Raw genomic sequence first — 20,437 nt, 5'->3', positions numbered from 1 at the left:
CTATCAAATCCCAAGAACCCGCTAAATTATATTTTTTTTGTATATTTCATATGCAAATAAATTTGTTCAAGAGGGATGGAACTATTAGTCCCTGATATAGAGGAAAACATGTAGGCCGTTATAACATTTTTCTTTCAAAATGGCTTTACAAACTGCAACAGATAAACACATAATTTGTAGGAGCACCGCCCGCCGATATCTGTATCTTTAGTTTATGTTCATGTAGTGGAAATGCAAGCTAACATCCACGCCCACTACCCTTGGTTGGGCAGATTTTAACATTTTAACATCTAACAAGTAATAAAATACCATTTAGAGACATTTACAGATGTGTTCTTCCGACGGTTTACATGGAACATGGTCCCATGTTATAATACAAGGCTAACCCTAAAGGAGAAATATGGGGCTTAATCAAACATGTTAGAATTTCGAGAGGGGATCAGAGGTTATGGAGCCTGCATATCACAGAAACTGAAAAGGCTAAAATGCAGGCACCATATCAAAATGGTGATTAAACAATACGACGAAAGCTACAGTATTAGAACGACGAAAGCCGAATGTTCAAGCTAAAACATTAAACAGGAATAATAAAATATAAATGTTGAACTGAACGATCTGAAAAGATCGCATTATAACAGCTCTTATAGAATGAACGTGGAGACTTCTTACAGCTACCACACGGCACACATGTACAACGCATTTGTTATAATGAAATAGAAAAAGAGGAAATACCACAGGTCTACAAACAGGATAAAAGTGCCAGTATTACAAGCGCAGTTTGATTGAGCCTGTTCCTGGATAGTAGTGGAAATCAGAGAAATTATAAATGGGTTTAATGGCTGCAATTCAATCTCTTTTGAACATTTAAAAAAAATGAAATTTCGAATCGGATTAGTCCTGTAATAAGAAGTTATCATATCAAAATGTATGTTGTAGTGTTTTAAAACCGTGATATTGTAAAATTTCAAAACAGTTCAACAACGTTTTAACTTCATACTTGCATTAGCAATTTATAGACTACGGTTAGTCCACACATTATTCATTGGGAGCATGCAAATCCAGCAATGGTATGGTTTTAGAAATTTTATGTGACCTGGAAAAGTCCAGTCCAAAGTTTACTGTTTTTCTGTTTTCCTAAAATCAATTCTTCACTGACTTTCAAATGCTTTGAAAAACATAACTACTAGTATTATAATATTTCTAAATATTTGTTTTATAGACCTGCTCCAGTCTTACCTTTCAACCTTAAATTGTCACTTAAAAAGCATGAAAATCCTGAAAAGCCTGTCAAAATAGAGTCTATTTAATATAAAATTCAATATAAAATACCTGTGGTTTTGCGTGCTAAAGTGTTGCGCGTGGCCGTTAACAGTGGGCGCGTTCGGCATACATACTCAAGCTAACCCGAGTCACCCTGGGTATTACTCGATTATAATTCGTGTAACCCGGGCGATAGTAGTTGTGTCACCCGAATTCTACCCACCTCCTGAAGCTGGGAAAGGCGGGTGATCGTATCCGAATGCATTAACACTTTAAACATGGCGTCGTTGGTAGACTGGTAAAATTTTGGGTGCAATTACTGTCAAGGTTTTATCTCAATAACCACAGATGTTATTAAATTGAAACTTCAAACAAGCCTTTCCTCTCATCAGACCTACGAAGATAATCAAGTTAGATAACTCCTTATTAAATCTAATGTAAATTATGGGTCTCATTTATAGACATATTGCTTTGAAACCTATTAGTACTTTTTAAGGTCATTAACTAACCGCAGATGATCAAGTCCCATTACTCTTATATGTATTTTGACAAAATTATGCCCCTATTGGACTTAGAAAATACAGTTTTAGGTTTTACATGCAAGTTAGTATATCCAATATAACTAATGCAGATGTTTGGTCAAAACTTTACACATTTCTTCGGGTCTATAAAATAAGGTCATTTCAACATATCAAAAGCCTCATAACTCTTATTTGAGTCAGACCCCTTTTGGGGTTAAAGTTTTGCATGCAAGTTATTTTTTTAAACTCATGCAGATACTGGGTTTAAACTTCACACATTTCTTCCATGTTGTAAAGGACATGGCTTCAACTTTCATAACTCTTACTTGAACTTTGGCCAAGTAATGCCTTACTGTTTAAACTTAGAAAAAGCTGGTTAAAGTTTTGCATGCAAGTTACTATCTCGGAAATTAATGCAGATATTGGATTGAAACTTCCATACATGTCTCCAGTGATGTAAAGGAAGGTCAAAGCATCAATTCTCATAACCTTAATTTTGGACAAGTTATGCCCTCTTTCTTGTGCATAGATATTGTTGTGTTTGCATGCAAGTTACTATCTCCAAAACTAATAGGGGCATCGGGTTAACATTTCTCACATGTCTTCAAGGTTGTAAAGTAAGGTAAAAGCATCAAGTTCCAGAACACTTACTTTAATTTTGGCAAAGTTATGTCCCTTTTTGTAGTAAGAAAATGAGGGTTAAAATTTTACCATTAAGTTGCTCTTATCAAAACTAAGGACTGTACTAGGTTGAAAACTTCTTATATCTATTCAGGGTTTTAAAGCGAAATCATAGAATAAAGTCAAATAATCATTGAATCATTATTTCAGTTCTAGAATCGAAAATCATTCATATTGACAATTGCTTCTTACAGCAACATCCATGTCAAGCATATTTCGAGGGTTCTCGACCCGATTCTTAAAGCTTGTAAGTTTTCTTTCTAGGTTCACAAGGGACAGCTTTGAGAAAAACATCTAGGCTTAGGACACATAATGAGTGATAAGGACAAATAATCCACAAAAGAAGCCACACATTGATGTTGAAGTTATAAGTAAAAGAAATCAACCTCCCTCCTTGCCGACAAACCTTCTTTCCACAGACACATGTGGTACTGTTGTCTAGTTAGCTCAGTAGTTGATGCACTGTTCTGCCGGTCCATAGGTCACGGGTTTGATCCGGTTAGCGAAGAAATTCCTTCCATGGCCATTTGCAATCTATCTCAATTCATATGAATGTAGAGCTGTCAGTTCCTTATGAAAGTGTGCTGGTAAGTCACTTAGGTTGCTAAGCTTGCCAGAGAGAGAGAGAGAAAATGTATTACCATTAGTGACTGTCAGTCATATATGGCAATACGATTGTTGGAAATAGTGTTGAACCCAACTGAACAACATCAAGAACTGGTACTTGGTGTTTTAAAAGTCAAACTAGCATTTAGCACATTTCATGGCTGTACTACGTACAAAGTTTGAAAAAAAAGCATACTGTTTGTTATGTGCTGTTTGTGAGCATGGTGAATTCAATTAAGTCATTTTAAACAAAGACATTTTCATTAAAGAAGAAATTAATTAGCAAGGGGGAATAGAGACAGCAGAGTTCAGCTTATTCATTTTCGTAATGTATTGCTTCAATGGACATGACTAAGTGATATCAACGTCCCTGGCTAAAGGGTAAAGGTTGTGTATTCGATCACCTGTCAAGATATACAAAATAGTTGAAAATGGTAAATGTATCAGCAACTGTCCCTGGCATTCAGCTCAAATGTGGAAAATGGATTCTCTCACACCTGCGTGGCAATGGTTACCGTCCAATATTATGCCCATAGGTCTTGGCAAACAGTGCAGTTTGAACACCGCAAAACAGATCATGTGATCAGGATCTCCACTGTTTCCTTAAATGAATTTTAGTCACAACAATGAAAAAAAAAAAAAAAAAAGAAATAATTATACCAAACACCCTTTCAATTTGAAATGGTTTGGGGTAGTAGAGTCATGTGTAGACATAAGAGGATTAATATAAGTTGTAACTCTTGCTTCAGAAATAATTTAAAGTATAAATTAACATAAAATAGAAATTTCTAGTCTATTAAACATTATGAACTGAACATTTATTTCAAGTGTTACTTGATACCAGAATCTGAAAAGTCGATTGGTAATAATCCAGTCTGATTTTTCACTCTGACAGAAGTCGTACCGGTTCATCCCTTATAACGATACCAGACTGTCTATCCTCACTATGGTCATCAAACATATCTATTTTAGGTTCTTCACAAAAATCATTTATTTCATTGTCATTGAAAATTCAAACATTATTTAAGATACACGCAGCGGCAATGTAATCAACTAACAACACTATGTCGCATACATAAATATATAGTCCACTAATTCAACATAATTTCTGATATGAGGGATACTGTCTCGTCTGATCAGCTGTTTATTTTGGAAAATGAAGTCATTATGTGTCAAGAGTAGCAACCATTCTTTATTATTGTTACAGCTCAGAAGCTTTTGAACTGTTAGCATATAGGTAACGTCCTCCATCATTTTCAGTTACTCGATAAAGCGTTCGGACTACAATTGTTACTCGTGTCACTCAGGTGAACTCGGGTGATCTGGCCAGAGTTAAACGGGTTTGTATGCCGAATGCGCCAAGTTACTGTTACCTGTTGTAATCATGGGTTGCATACACACAATAGGATTTGAATAGCCGCGGAGCAGGGCTTTAATAGAGAATAGTTTGTTTGAATGCACACACATGTCCATGCAAAACAGTCTTTTTGTTTCGTTTTATTAAGTTAGAAGTTAACTCTACATGTTAAAATTCCAAGAAAATTTCAAAAATGATCTTTTAATACTAGTATGTATTTTTATCAAAATTTGTCGTATTGAGGTAACACTTGTATCATTTTTTAAGCATATTTGCTTAAATAAATAATAATAAAAAAAAACTGTACCACAAATTATCAAATTTTAGAAAAATCGCTTCTTTCAAATATTCATAAACATAATTCCCCTTCACATATCTTTATTCAGTTTATGAAGCTCGATGTTCTTACTTCTATTTTAACAAACTGACCTATGGCCCCGTGTTCACCAAAACATCTTCTGTCTCAGCTGAGTTTGATAATCAAAATTTATTTGTCATTTATATCTAAATAGCATGTTTAAAACTGATTTTTAAGTTAATAACTACTTTCAAGTGGCTATTCCGTACGGATGGTCAGTCTAAGTTGGTATTTAACCTTGGAGGGAGTTTAAGTATATTTGATATTAAAATTTCAAACTGAAACTCCGCTGAGACCGAAAATTGTTTTGTGACCACGGGGCCTGTTTGTTTTTGTAAATCTGACTCACTTTCATTAGGATATAGTTTCAATGTTTGATTGATCTCCACTGTGGTCGCAGCTTTTGAATCCCGGTAAGATTTCCTGTGAAATAGAATAATCGACTTCCCCATGTATACGTGATTAATGCATCATTTATGTATTGGTGTTTATAAAGATATTGGACTCCTCTCTGTATAGGTAGTAAATCAATCATTTGTGAAAGTAACCCTGGCAACACGACAATATTTCTGCGAATTCAAGATGTTTCTTTTTAGTCAGTCATTTTTTGAAGTCTCAGGTGATAATCTTGTATGATAAAGTTACAACAATAAATTGAAATCACACATGACTTATTTCTATGTATCCTGTTAAAACAGCTTTTGAAATAAAACTGTGTCTTAACATACATAAGAATTCTTTCAGGGTTTTAATTCTTTTTTGCACGGTTGCAACGATGGATAAATAATGCGAAACAAAGAACCGTATATATTCGCTTATTAGACGCAATATTAGGAGTCATATTTCCAGTTCAAAGAGTGGTGAGCGTCTTATAAGCATGTACTACAAGAGATTGTTGGATGAATCGTATTAGCGAGTGCGTCTTATAAGTTAACATATACGGAATGCTCTTAAAAAGCTATTAATCGTTTTGAGTGACAAGCCAGATATGTTGTGAATACAGACTTCATTTCCAATATCATACTGAAATGCTTTTCGATGTTGTTTACATATTTTTGTGATCGATTATTTTCGATGACATGATGCATATTTAAAACAGAATTTTGTTTCAATAATGGTAAATGATATTTCTCTAGTGACAGTCGTACACAAAAATGCAATTTCAGCTGACAATGTCAGCGATTTAATGTACGATTCCCAACTTGTTTCGCACAGAGATTTCTTTGAGATTACCTGATTGTCTTCCAAGACTGGTCAAATTATATGGGTTCGACTGAAAGCATTTCCACCAGAGGGCTTCACTTTTCGATTAATTTATGAAGTGGATACCTAAACATTTGTCTTTTCAGAAACAATCTTCCGGTCAGCTATCTACATGATTTATCATCTTTGGCAAAGGATCAAAGGATACAGATTATTCAGCGAAAATGGCCACCAGAGCCAAACGCACAAATTTGAATTAAAACAATTATCACACAGATGTTCCTTAGAAGACGCTCTAGCAAGATTTTTCAAAGTACTATGAAGTGCTGTGTGGCGGCAGTAAATCGTCGCCCCGACTTCCTATCAGTGTTGTTATATTTTCTGGTCCTTCGGGACCATTGATTACATTGATTACAACTCATTTAGATTTGAAGATTGAATACTGGTTAAGCCGGTGCTAGGGGGCGTGGGCAGTGTTGCATTTAACATTACTGCTCATGAACAGACTCAATCAAACTGGGTCTGCAATTTTCATTGTTTGCCTTGTTCTCGGTGCTTCCGAGAGAACCTATTTTCCAGATTGTATGACAAGCATGACCATGGTTAATAGATCTAATTGAAAAGCATTTATGTACTGTTATGATGCATATGAAATTTGGTGTTATAGATTTAGCAAAAACTTTAACGATTTAAGAATTGAAGAATTTTATTCCATTGTATAAATGAAGGTTACATATACATAAAAGGGTATGCTCAGTTTGCTTGAATAAAGTTGAGAATGAATTGCATCTAATTATGAACTGTGAATTATAAGATGCCATCCGCTATGACCTATTTCTGAAGGCCAATGAGGTTTAACATAGCTTTAACATGTCTGAAAAAGAAAGTTTTATTTTCATCTTTAGGCAATTGGTTCGTTATACTGCCAACACCTGAATTTTATTCCTTACAATAAGAACTAATTTTAATTCTTGAAGCTTTTAATATTTTATAAGTGTAATACTTTATATAATTTCTGATAGGAGTAATTGACCTCCTCTTTATAGGAAGTATCTACACATTGTATGAGCAACATTGTTAATATATGTCTTAAGTGTTGATCTGAATATATATAAAACATGACGTAAGGTTTTAAAAGTTTGTCATCAAATTACATTTTAGAGGAATTTTACTGTAATTGAAATTTTCTTTGAATACAACATTCAAATACAACTTAATTCAAAATAATACCTCATTTAAGAAGTTTTGGACATGATCGCGCGTGTGCACGCACAGTTATAATCGTCTGCATTTTGCGCACAACAATAACTTCAAACGGAAGTTAAGTATTCTTCCAAATTCGTGACGTCACCGCACGTTAACATGACGTATTTTAGCGTAAGAGTGTCTTAACAGGAAAAGCATACTAGAATATAAGATAAAACCGTATTCGGGTTAATTAAATTCTCATTTTACGATAATGAAATATATATCATTCAAAAGATAAATTCATTGAGAGTTAGAAAACGCTTGCACCTAAAGTTTCATATAAAGGATTCTATGAAATAAAAAGAAATGTTTTACTATACGTACCTATTACACTTACAAATTTCATTTTGAAAAAAAGGAGAAAAAAATGATGGTAATATAAATCGTAACGTGGGTCAGTAAAAGTTCAAAATTCATTGTAAAACTAGTATGCGATGAAATAAATGTTGAAAATTAATAAACTTTTTGCACGTAAGGATTCTTATTTTTAGTAGATCTGCTATTTAGTAAATTGTGTACAAGTCCTTATTATCCCTCTATATAAAATCTAACCGCTATCAATTATTGCTAATACTCCAGTCACACATAGGGCGCGGATAACTACGTCCAGCCACGGACAGAAACGTAGTAATCCGTATCGATCTGTACCTGAGCCGTACCTTAAAGTAGTAATCCGTGTCAATCCGTACGGCTCAGGTACAGATCGATACGGATAACTACGTTTTTATCCGTATGTAGACGTAGCTATTCGCGCCGTATGTATGACTGGGGTATTAGAGGAATATTCTTCGGAACGACACAAAAATATCTCATCTTTTATTGCAAGGCTTTGGTTAATGGTTTTGAAAAGGTGTAACTATCACTAAATCAAATTTCTAACAACAGGACCGGAGCATCACGGGTTACGCAATATTCTAACAACAGGACCGGAGTATCACGAGTTACGCAATATTCTAACAACAGGACCGGAGCATCACGGGTTACGCAATATTCCAACAACAGGACCGGAGCATCACCGGTTATGCAATATACTAACAACGGGACCAAAGCATCACGGGTTACGCAATATTCTAACAACAGGACCGGAACATCACGAGTTAAGCAATATTCTAACAACGGGACCGGAGCATCACGGGTTATGCAATATTCTAACAACAAGACCGGAGCATCACGGTTTACGCAATATTCTTACAACGGGACCGGAGTATCATTGGTTACGCAATATTCTAACAACAGGACCGGAGCATCACGGGTTTCGCTATATTCTAACAACAGGACCGGAGCATCACGGGTTACGCAATATTCTAAAAACAGGCCGGAGCATCACGGGTTACGCAATATTCTAACAACAGGACCGGAGCATCACGGGTTACGCAATATTCTAACAACAGGACCGGAGCATCACGGGTTACGCAATATTCTAACAACAGGACCGGAGCATCACGACTTACGCAATATTCTAACATAAGGACCGGAGCATCACGGATTATGCAATATTCTAACAACAAGACCGGAGCATCACGGGTTACGCAATATTCTAACAACGGGACCGGAGCATCACGGGTTACGCAATATTCTAACAACGGGACCGGAGCATCACGGATTATGCAATATTCTAACAACAGTTACGAAATATTCTAACAACGGGACCGGAGTATCACGGGTTACGCAAGATTCTAACAACGGGACCGGAGTATCACGGGTTACGCAATATTCTAACAACATGACCGGAGCATCACAGGTTAAGCAATGTTTTAACAACGGGACCGGAGCATCACGGGTTACGTAATATTCTAGGGTTTATTCGTTTATTAAAGTCTCGTCATTGTACAACATTGCATTATACATTTTATACAATTCCTACCATAAAAGTACAATGTCATTCAATAATTGAATTATAATAGACTGTTTACCATGTAAAATAACAAGTCTTACACCCACATCTTGACACAAATGTACAAAACTAAAAGTTTAGAGACAATAATAATTCAGGAATAATAATAATTTTCTGAGTGTAGTTATGCCTGAAATTTTCATGAAATTAAAACCTGTGAATGGTTATTTCTTTATTAAAAATATGCACATAATTAAGAAATGATTTCATCTACAATAAAAGATTAATAATTGTCTCTAGGCAGACTTAAAAACTAAATATTAAGACTTATTTATAAACCTGCTTAGCAATATGTACATATTAAATATAAACAGTTTAAAACCAGCCTATCTAATAAATATATAAATGTTCATGTCTTCGTCTTAAAATATTAAAGCAGGTTTTGGCTAGTATACGAATATGATTTTGACTAGAAAACAAGTACTGAAATTGGTCAGAGTTAGACAACCTTGAACAACTTTCATTGATGAGCATATGTGACCGGAGCATCACAGGTTACGCAATATTCTAACAACAGGACCGGAGTATCACGGATTACGCAATATTATAACAACAGGACCGGAGAATCATGAGTTACACAATATTCTAACAACAGGACCGGAGCATCACAGGTTACGCAATATTCCAACAACGGGACCGTAGCATCACTAACAACAGGACCGAAGCATCATGGGTTACACAATATTCTAACAACAGGACCCGAGTATCACAGGTTACGCAATATTCTAAAAACAGGACCGAGGCATCACGGGTTACGCAATATTCTAACAACAGGACCGGAATATCACGGGTTACGCAATATTCTAACAACAGGACCGGAATATCATTGGTTACGCAATATTCTAACAACAGCACCGGAGCATCACGGGCTACGCAATACTCTAACAACAGGACCGAAGTATCACGGGTTACGCAATATTTTAACAACGGGACCGGAACATCACGGGTTACGCAATATCTTTACAACAGGACCGGAGTATCACGGGTTACGCAATATTCTAACAACAGGACCGGAGCATCACTGGTTATGCAATATCTTTACAACAGGACTGGCGTATCACGGTTTACACAATATTCTAATTACAGGCCCAGAGCATCACGGGTTACGCAATAGTCTAACAACAGGACCAGAGCGTCACGGGTTATGCAATATTCTAACAACAGGACCGAATCATCACGGATTACGCACGACTATATCATACACATCAATGCGCATTGTTTCAACTCTTTTGTTAAATACACCAAAGAGAGAACTTATATATCTTAGCATAATGTACCTGCATTCATTGAACCTCCATGCATACAATACTGGGTTAACAACACACATAAATAACATACAAATAATGGAGATGTGAGTGTTCTTTAAACCATCTTTTTTCAAGTTTAGAACAGACAGAGAAATAAGTAACGGTATATGCACGAGTTGAAACACGATGACAATGCATGTGATATGTTTTGTTGATTCAAAGGCACGTGAACTAGAAATCGTGTTCCAATTTCAGCGAATATCCTCCACTAATTGCATTTGTTTCTTTACTATGAAAAATGTAGCAATATAACAAACCATGTTTGTGACAAGGCATATCGCAAGAATCCAGACGATTTGAGATAAATCTCGTGTGTTCTTTACAAAGTCAAAAGCCTCCTGTTTAAGCAATGGAACTAGCACGTATCTCACCAACAACTTGACACAAATGATGGTACTAATAGAGGAAACCACAAAAATTGTAATGTTTCTTTTGTTCGCTTTCCTTGAATACAGGTACGGCTGATATAAACAGAATACCCGTTCGAGGGACAGAACTGTTACAGCGAGCCATGAAATGACGACAAAGATTCTGCCAATTACGGTAAAAGTAGCCGTTGAAATGTCATTTCCACGTCTCAGGAAGAATGCTAAGATACAGTTAGAAAGATATAGTGAGTCGCATAATAAGGTTATACACGTCAATAACTTTGCTGCGAATGGAATTCGGTTTGTTTTTATAATGGCAGCACAAGTGATAATGTCACAGAGGAGCGCCACAAATGCAAATGTTAGAAACAGAGCTCTTGAAGTATTTCCAAAGGCACGTCCAGCAAATACATTAGAAGCTTCCGTTGTAGTACAATTTTCAGATTGCTCCATCAATTTAAAGAAACTATCCACTTAATACTCCTTTATTACAAATGAATAATTCATTTTAAGAAGTCTCTTGGTGATACGAAGACTTGTGTAAGCACGAATATGAAGAATATTAGAGAGACAAGGTTTATATACCAAAACAGTTTAGTTGTTTACTTTGAATAAGGTTGGTGTCATTTTAGCAACGAAGCTTAACATCAAATGGAACGAATACATATATATTAAATGTAAGAAATCATTAGAACGTTTTTTGTTTTTTTAATAAGCCGACAGAGAGGCAAATAATTAACTGTGGATACCGCACCTGTCTATCGGAAAGCTATATACAAAGTTCCTTTATAAATATACTTCATACAGAAGCAAATCGCCTGTAATAAGATGTATTCCCAAAGGACACACAAAAAAAAACACCAAATTTCATACTTTATAGATAACTAAGTTTGGTAAGAAAGGTAAATTGATTATTTGGACAGCTATTGCTTCGGTCAGATTTAATATAACTAATTGGAAAATATTTGCTTTTGTCTGGCGATACATTCTGTTGAAAGGTGCCATTTAGATACATGTAACATTGCAATTAATGGTTTACCTATTTGTAACCTAAATGAAGCTACTCTCACTGCTCATACGCAAGTCACCTAGCAACGGGATAAGAAATGACGTTTTCTGTTGTAATAGAAACATTTAGTTGGCCCACAATGTCACTGGCTAGCAAATGGTATTCAACAACAAAGATTCATATCAAAAACCACAAAAAGTAATGTTGCGGTCATGTCCAATGCTAAATTTCATTCGAATAAACGTTTGTCTGTTAAAACACTCTTACGCTAGAATGACGTCACGTTAACGTGCGGTGACATCAATGTCACTGTTGCGACAAAGAAAGAGCGCCACTATATTTTATCTACTGTTTAAGGGCATATTAGAATCGAAATAATTTATAGCAAATCCGTGTTTAAACACTATTCATAAACTCGGGCGGTAATACGTCGTACAAATAATTTCACTCGGAGTGCCCTTATGAAAGTATGGAGCTCGACCTATAACCGCCAGTCGTGCAAAAATAGTGTTAAAACACTCTTTTGCTATAAATTATTTCTTAAATGAGGACTTCTCAAGTGCAAAATTATAAGGTGAAAATGCAACCAGTGTGTCAAAGTACAGACTTTGTATGTGGTTTCAGCAAGAAATTGAACATAAAAAGTATAGAAAAAAATGGCATTCTTAGCAACACCGACAACTTAATAAAATCCTGAAAACTATTTCAATCCACCATTATGCAACCACCATTTGACTCTATCTCGCTGTTATGGAATTGCATACCTGTTGCATAAGTTGATACCTGAAAATAATTCCTTTAATGTTCATATTACTGACAAACTTGCATTCAATATTTTGTGTGCATTGAACTTTTATTCCGCCCCCCCCCCCCCCACCTCCCCCACGCAAACGATTACATACGTCATCTCATGGTTGTTTTGCGTGCTAAAATATCACATATTACATAAATTTGATATCATCTGCAGTCACTCCTCGTCACAGTAAAACATCCATGGTTTTTTGTCTGATATCAAATTAAATTTGCTAAGCGTTTGATAGTAATTCAAATTTTTTATTTAAAAAAAAAATATTTGTAAGTGTTTGTCCTTAAAAATGTCCGGCCTGTTATCATGAAAAAAGATTCAAAATCAATTAAAAAGTTATGTCCTAAATTGATAATATAGTAAATGATCGAAGGTCAGTTGCGAAGTGTTTTTATATTAATGTGAATGACTTGTGCTTAAGAGCAAAGTGTTTGAGTTTCAGAAAGATCAATCAAGGAATAAAAATGTTATAAGCACGGCTGAACTTTATGACAGACGGACATAACAAAAGCAGTTTGTCCGCCTGATCATTTGAACTCGGGGCATATAGATACTGGTTAAAGGTGAACATTTTCTGAATTAAGTACAACTCTGTTGGATGAAGCAATTTCAAGACAAGAGGAAACTGTCGTTCTAAAGATAAAATAACAAAAATTGTTGAGTATTTTCTTGTCAATGTTACACTAGGTCCGCCACATAAGTATTAGTGGAGGAAAGCTTTCAATCGCGTATTTAGGTGCCTTCGACTGTATCCAGCTTGGGGACTTGTAAATACTTTATTGCATTCCAGATGTGTTTTAGAAAGAAACATCAGCTTAACTATAGGAGACAACAAAAGACTAGCATGTTTATGTATATCCAACTGTGAATTTCAAAGGTCGAACTTCGAATACTCCGAACACGAATATAGGGACAAATGTCGATTGCTACAATATTTTACTACATTTGCAACCAGTGTAGATCATGATCAGCACTGTTAACTATTCAGTCAATATCTGTTTGGTAAGCACCCCTTTTAACAGCTACTGGGACTGTCCAGATTTAAAGACGGACAGTCAAGTTAATTCTAGAAATTTAGTAGGATAAGGGTTAAAGCAAAATAAGCGGGAAAGTCGGAACAAGTTTACTGAATGTTTATTTTCTATTTATTTCTTATCGTTATTGGATGTAAACAAGATTGTAAACTTAAGCGAAGTTTTCGTTCATATAATTAAAAAAATTCTAAGTTAATTAATACAAAATGCCATTTATTGAGTGTTTTCGTAATGGTAGACAATGATGGTGATTCCCTTATTGTGCAGATATTTATGACACGAACTGGATTACACTGCATGCTTGCGTCAGTATTGATTGATCAGCAAATTAGGGACAAGGAAAGTGCAGAATAGAGAATTAGAGTTTCATAGCCAAATTTTAAGACTTTAATCCGTACAAAAACTTTTGTCTTTTTCGCATATTACCTAAAGGTAGTAATAGTAGCACACCAATGTGTACGCAAAATATATCTTTTCTTTTTTGTTTTAACGGTTCTTATGAAGTTGACATGATGATTTCTTAGTGTAAAAATTGAAATGATAAAACCAGTTCCAAAACCAAAGAATAAAACAACAAAAGTCAATCCAGAGTAAACATTCCGTGAGATCTGACACACTGCATATAGACTAAAGCATGCGTTCAAAAGCATTCTGTTCAACTTGAAAGACAAAAACTGCTATAGTGTATTCCTGTTGTATTTATATTGCAAATATATTTTTATATATTTTTACGCGGTAAAAAATATTCATAATTGAAAATCGCAAACAGTAACAAAGGCGGGGGATGGGATTTTGTCAGCATTGGTCAAATTGACTAGTGGGTGTGACTAGGGGCTGTGGCTTACACTCTGGGGTAATTTGCACGATTTATTATAGACCAAATAAAAAGGATATATAAACGATGCATAAAACGGTGCTTTTCTTTCAAAGCAACTTTAAGTATTTGTTCTTTGTATAATGTATTTTGAATGAATATGCCGTAAACATAATAATATATGCCCGTCTTATATAAACACACTAGAGGCCAGTTTGATTCACACTATATTCACATTTCGTGATATATCTTTTCTTGTTTTCTTTTTTTTATGCATTATATACACACTTGAAGACATATGGAAAATGTGTTGAAAATACCGACACGTTTCTATATTGCAGTTGTGATCAAAGGGTCTATAGACAAAGAGAGAGAGATATATATATAAAAGAAGTCCATTTCACTACTTATGATATGATTGGCACTATTATATTTATGAAAGAAAGAAGAGACCAACAAAATATCTTGTTTTAATTTTATTTATTCATATAAGAGAAAACGTAGTGCCTCTCTCTCTCTCTCTCTCTCTCTCTCCACTCTCTCTCTCTCTCTCTGTATATTTGTGTGTAAATAACTTGAAAAATTACTTAATCCGCCTATATTATTATGCGTTTCAATGAAAAAAAATGTCTGTGCCTGCAATTAAAGCTGATGTGTACAGGTGGTACTACCTCTGAAGAATGACCTACAAGAAATTACAACCAATTTAATTTCCTTTTTTTTTTGTTTTTGGTCTTTTTTATATTTTTGTTTTGTTTTCAATGTACACCGCTTTCATTTCTTACCTTAGAGATAATACTAGTGAAGTTTACTTTGCATAACAATTAAAGAGGGGGGTCCCAGTTAGGTGTCTGCGCAAAATGTTTTTTGATTTTATTTATACTTTGTGGTAATATACCTACATGTATTAAGTTTCATTAACAAGTATTACTGTTACCAGTTTTGACTTACTTCTATAGATATTCACATTTAAAGTGGGTGGGGTAATCTAACATGTGACCAGCCAGGAACACAATTTCTGTTATTTTTTAAAAAATGGTTCAAACATTTTACCTGAAACATTCATGATAAAATAACTATGCAATGGACATTCACACAAGATGTTACATTTTAAATTGCACTGAATACTTTTTTCATCACAGAGCCACAAAGTGGTCTAATCAAATTTACTGATTTTCAATGGACGAACTTCACCCAAAAGCTAAAACATTTTTTACTAGTTGAGATATTAAGGTGTTATTTTCAGCAGATATTGTAAACTAAATAAACATAAAAATGACAGTATATCAGTATACTCTGATTAAAACTGGAAGAGTGGGACACTCTCAAACTGGGTAAAAGTGGGTCGGGTAAATAAATATTCGAAGCAACACTACAGAAATTGTGCAGTTGTTACAAATTGGCCTCAGATTGTCTATTACTATCTTCATTGTGCCCCCATGAGTGGTGGGGGCATATAGATTTGGTCTTGTCCGTGTGTCCGTCCGTCCATCCGTCCGTGCGTCCGCCCGAAGCTCGTGACGCGCCTAGCTCAAAAAGTATTTGATATAAATTGATGAAACATTGTAAGAGTCTTTATCATGATATGAACTTGCGCACCTTCTATTTTTCGTCTGGCTCCGCCCCCTAATTTTAGAGTTACTGCCCTTGAAATAGTAAAAATTGCACATTTTCACCTTGTGACACGCCTAGCTCAAAAAGTATTTGATATAAATTGATGACATCTTGCATGAGTCTTTCTAATAATATGAACTTGCACATCTCCTATTTTTCGTCTGGCTCCGTTCCCTGTTTCTAGAGTTATGGCCCCTGAAATAGTAAAAATGCACATTTTCACCTTGTGACACGCCTAGCTCAAAAAGTATTTGATATAAATTGATGACATCTTGCATGAGTCTTTCTAATAATATGAACTTGCACATCTCCTATTTTTCGTCTGGCTCCGTTCCCTGTTTCTAGAGTTATGGCCCCTGAAATAGTAAAAATGCACATTTTCACCTTGTGACACGCCTAGCTCAAAAAGTACTTGATATAAATTGATGACATCTTGCATGAGTCTTTCTAATAATATGAACTTGCACATCTCCTATTTTTCGTCTGGCTCCATTCCCTGTTTCTAGAGTTATGGCCCCTGAAATAGTAAAAATGCACATTTTCACCTTGTGACACGCCTAGCTCAAAAAGTATTTGATATAAATTGATGACATCTTGCATGAGTCTTTCTAATAATATGAACTTGCACATCTCCTATTTTTCGTCTGGCTCCGTTCCCTGTTTCTAGAGTTATGGCCCCTGAAATAGTAAAAATGCACATTTTCACCTTGTGACACGCCTAGCTCAAAAAGTACTTGATATAGATTCATGAAACCTTGCATGACTCTTAATCATGATATGAACTTGCGCATCTCCTACTTTTAATCTGCGTCCGCGCCCTATTTCTAGAGTTATGGCCCCTGAAATAGTAAAAAATGCACAGTTTCACCTTGTGACACGCCTAGCTCAAAAAGTACTTGATATAAATTGATGAGTGTTTATCATGATATGAACTTATGCAACTACCCCATGTGTTCTAAAGACACATTCTAGTTTTATTAAATACAGACTTGGCTGATAAATTTTAACAAAAAAAAATCTCTTTAATAAGACTTTATACATGTGTGCCATGGAAAAATCAATGCAGAAAATTTAATGTTAATTTGAACAATAGCTTTCCTCAAAATATACTGCCTGAGGCAAAACCTTTTGTTAAATACTTTGAGGTTTCAGGATTAATTTGGTTTGTCTACATGTCATGTTTAAGGTCCATGCTTTTTCCATGACACACATGTATAAAGTGGGAAATTTTTTGTTAAAATTTATCAATCAATGCTGTATTTAATAAAATTAAGATAGTAATAGACAATATGAGGCCATTGCTTAACAACTGCACATTTTTTTGTAGTGTTGCTTCGAATATTTATTTACCCCACCCACTTTTTCCCAGTTTAAGAGTCTACCACTCTTCTGATATTAATCAGAGTGTACTGATATACTGTCATTTTAATGTTTATTTAGTTTACAATAACTGCTGAAAATAACACCTTAATATCTCAACTAATAAAAAATGTTTTAGCTTTTTGGTAAAGTTCGTCCATTGAAAATCAGTAAATTTGATTAGACCACTTTGTGGCTCTGTGATGAAAAAAGTATTCAGTACAATTTAAAATGCAACATCTTGTTTGAATGTCCATTGCTTAGTTATTTTATCATGAATGTTTCAGGTAAAAAGTTCTAACCATTTTTAAAAAAAATAACAGAAATTGTATTCCTGGCTGATCACATGTCAGATTACCCCACCCACTTTAAATGTGAATATCTATAGAAGTAAGTCAAAACTGGTAACAGTAACACTTGTTAATGAAACTTAATACATGTAGGTATATTACCACAAAGTATAAATAAAATCAAAAAACATTTTGCGCAGACACCTAACTGGGACCCCCCCACCCCCCCCCCCCCCCCCCCCCCCCCCCCCCTTTCGCATATATAACAAGACCCTTTTCTTAAATAAAACGATACACAATGTATACGCGTTTAAGATCATGTGACATTCAAATGGCTTGTATATGTCGATATGGGACGTTTTTCTTATCTCATGAACCTCTAGCTTATCTTCGTGGCATGCTTAACTAATTATTTATACTTAACCTTGCCGCATAGACAGGTACGATTTTAGACTCTTACATAAAGTTAGAAACATTTGTTTTTTTTAAAAACGGCTGGTTTCAGAATCCATGTGGCAGTTTTTATCTCACTTTGTTTTTGTTTATCAAGACTTTAAACACATTGAGAATGTATGGCTTGATACTTAATTATTTATCTCATGGTTTAACTCAGAATTACTCTATTACTGTAACTAAAAGTTATGTCAGCTTTTTGGTTGTTGTTATTGTTGTTGTTTGTTTGTTTTGTTTGTTTATTGTTTTTATGCAAACAACTACAAAAGCATATATTTTTTACGCATTGAGAATAAACAGGGAACAGATTTATATAAATACAGATGTGTTGCCATTAAATAAAATGTGTAAAAAAAGATCCTTTGGAAGCAAAGAATGCAACCAAGAAAACTAACAGCAGACTCGGTTTGACTGAGTCTGTTCATGACAGGAAATGAAATATGCAAAATCCCTCACGCTCCGTAGCACCGGCTTAAGTGGAACTCTATAAGACATATGTTGAATTAACTCCATGATCCCAAAGGACCAGAAAATATAACAACACATTAACCGAATTCGATGTTAGTAAAATATTGATATATACCTTAATTGTTAAGTTTTTTTTATCATACTTCTCTAGAAATTCTTGAAACTTAAATTGAACTATCTGTTTGTTATTTTGAATTTTGTACCAAATTTACAGGGAGTTTTAATGCTTTATACTTTATGATTTATATTCATTTGTTACGCTCGTACTTACATCAATTTGTCTTAGTCAGTATGGTGCCTTTTCCGAAATACTTTGATTCCATGCGCCTCCCAGTTGAAGACATATGCCCATGCTACAAGCTTAAGAGAAAACGTTGGCTTAAATGTGTTATCAAGCCTTCAAATAAGACCAAAATAATACAACTATAAACCAAACGGCCGTGTCGGTGCAAGATGTTATGCATCAAAGTTTAAAATCTCACCCGCCACCTTTTCTACCCCTTACACTTTCTTCCCCCTCTATCTATATTTTGCATAAAATTAAAATGTTCTTGTTGGATTTTTGAGGCAACCAGTCTATAGTTATTTTTCCGTTACAGGTTCTTTTTGTTGTGGACCTACTTTGCAAATTCTTGGCTTTGAGGCTGTGTTTGTAGTGCATTGTGCTTTCCGATGAATTTACGTAGCCTAACCTATTATATTTTGAATATTATTTTTATGGACATGCATTTCTCGGTTTTATAAATATTATTACTACTGTAATTATTGCGTCTAGATTATCACTACTAGAAAATAATGTTCTGTGTTAATGTTGTGATATGTAACTGTTACTCATGATGTGCAATGTGATGGTACTCAATATGCATATGAGAAACATGTCCGACTGTTTTAAACAAACGAAAAGTGATGAAAAAAGTGCATATTTCTCTCGTAATTATTTATCACCGGCATTTTCGTACGTGCGCGATCTCGCACAGGGTAAAAATATTTCCGTGATTTTTATTTTTTACGTGATTTACGCAATATTTTACGATTGTGGGAACACCGATAGATACAGGTACAGCAGGGTTATTGTAACAGAAGCTCGATCTGGGATGCTGTATTTACTTCTATTGGATTTTTGCCAGATCGGATCTCACGAGGCGCGCAAGCGCCGAGTGTGATCCGACCTTGCAAAATCCACGAGAGCCGAATTCAAAATTCCAGTTCTAGCTACTGTTACAATGACCCTTCTATTATATACCTCTATCTTTATGATTGTTCTTTTATAATTGAACGAAATTTTCAATGTTTATCATTATTAAAAGGGAACTTATTGAAGTGTTTTATGTGCGCTGTTTATAGAACTGTGTCAGGTCATGCATATTAATGAATGTAGTTCGGCAGCATACAATACAGAAGGAACAATACGGATTATAAAATGTACAATACAGATTTTTTTTCTGCCTGTTCATATTTAATTATGAAATACAAACCGATATTTTACAGAATTTATATAGGTATATAATAAATGTTTATATTTAGACAAACTTTCTGACAGAAAGTAAAAGGCATATGTAAGCATTTAAAGGTAACTACTACGCAAAAATCGGGACAAAGCGTTCATTTTCCAATCTGCTTACTATTTAAAAAAAGCACATATTTTTATTTTTTTCTCATTAATACATTTTCTAAAAACTTTTTCCGTCAATACATTTGAAAAAGTGCCCTACTTTTACATAAAGCATTGATATATACTTTCGAAAAATAAGCATTAGAAAACTTAATAAATGGGCTAGACAAACGTCG

This window comes from Mercenaria mercenaria, chromosome 19 (genome assembly GCF_021730395.1).
Source record: "Mercenaria mercenaria strain notata chromosome 19, MADL_Memer_1, whole genome shotgun sequence".
Classification (NCBI taxonomy): domain Eukaryota; kingdom Metazoa; phylum Mollusca; class Bivalvia; order Venerida; family Veneridae; genus Mercenaria; species Mercenaria mercenaria.
This window is presented reverse-complemented; position numbering follows the sequence as displayed.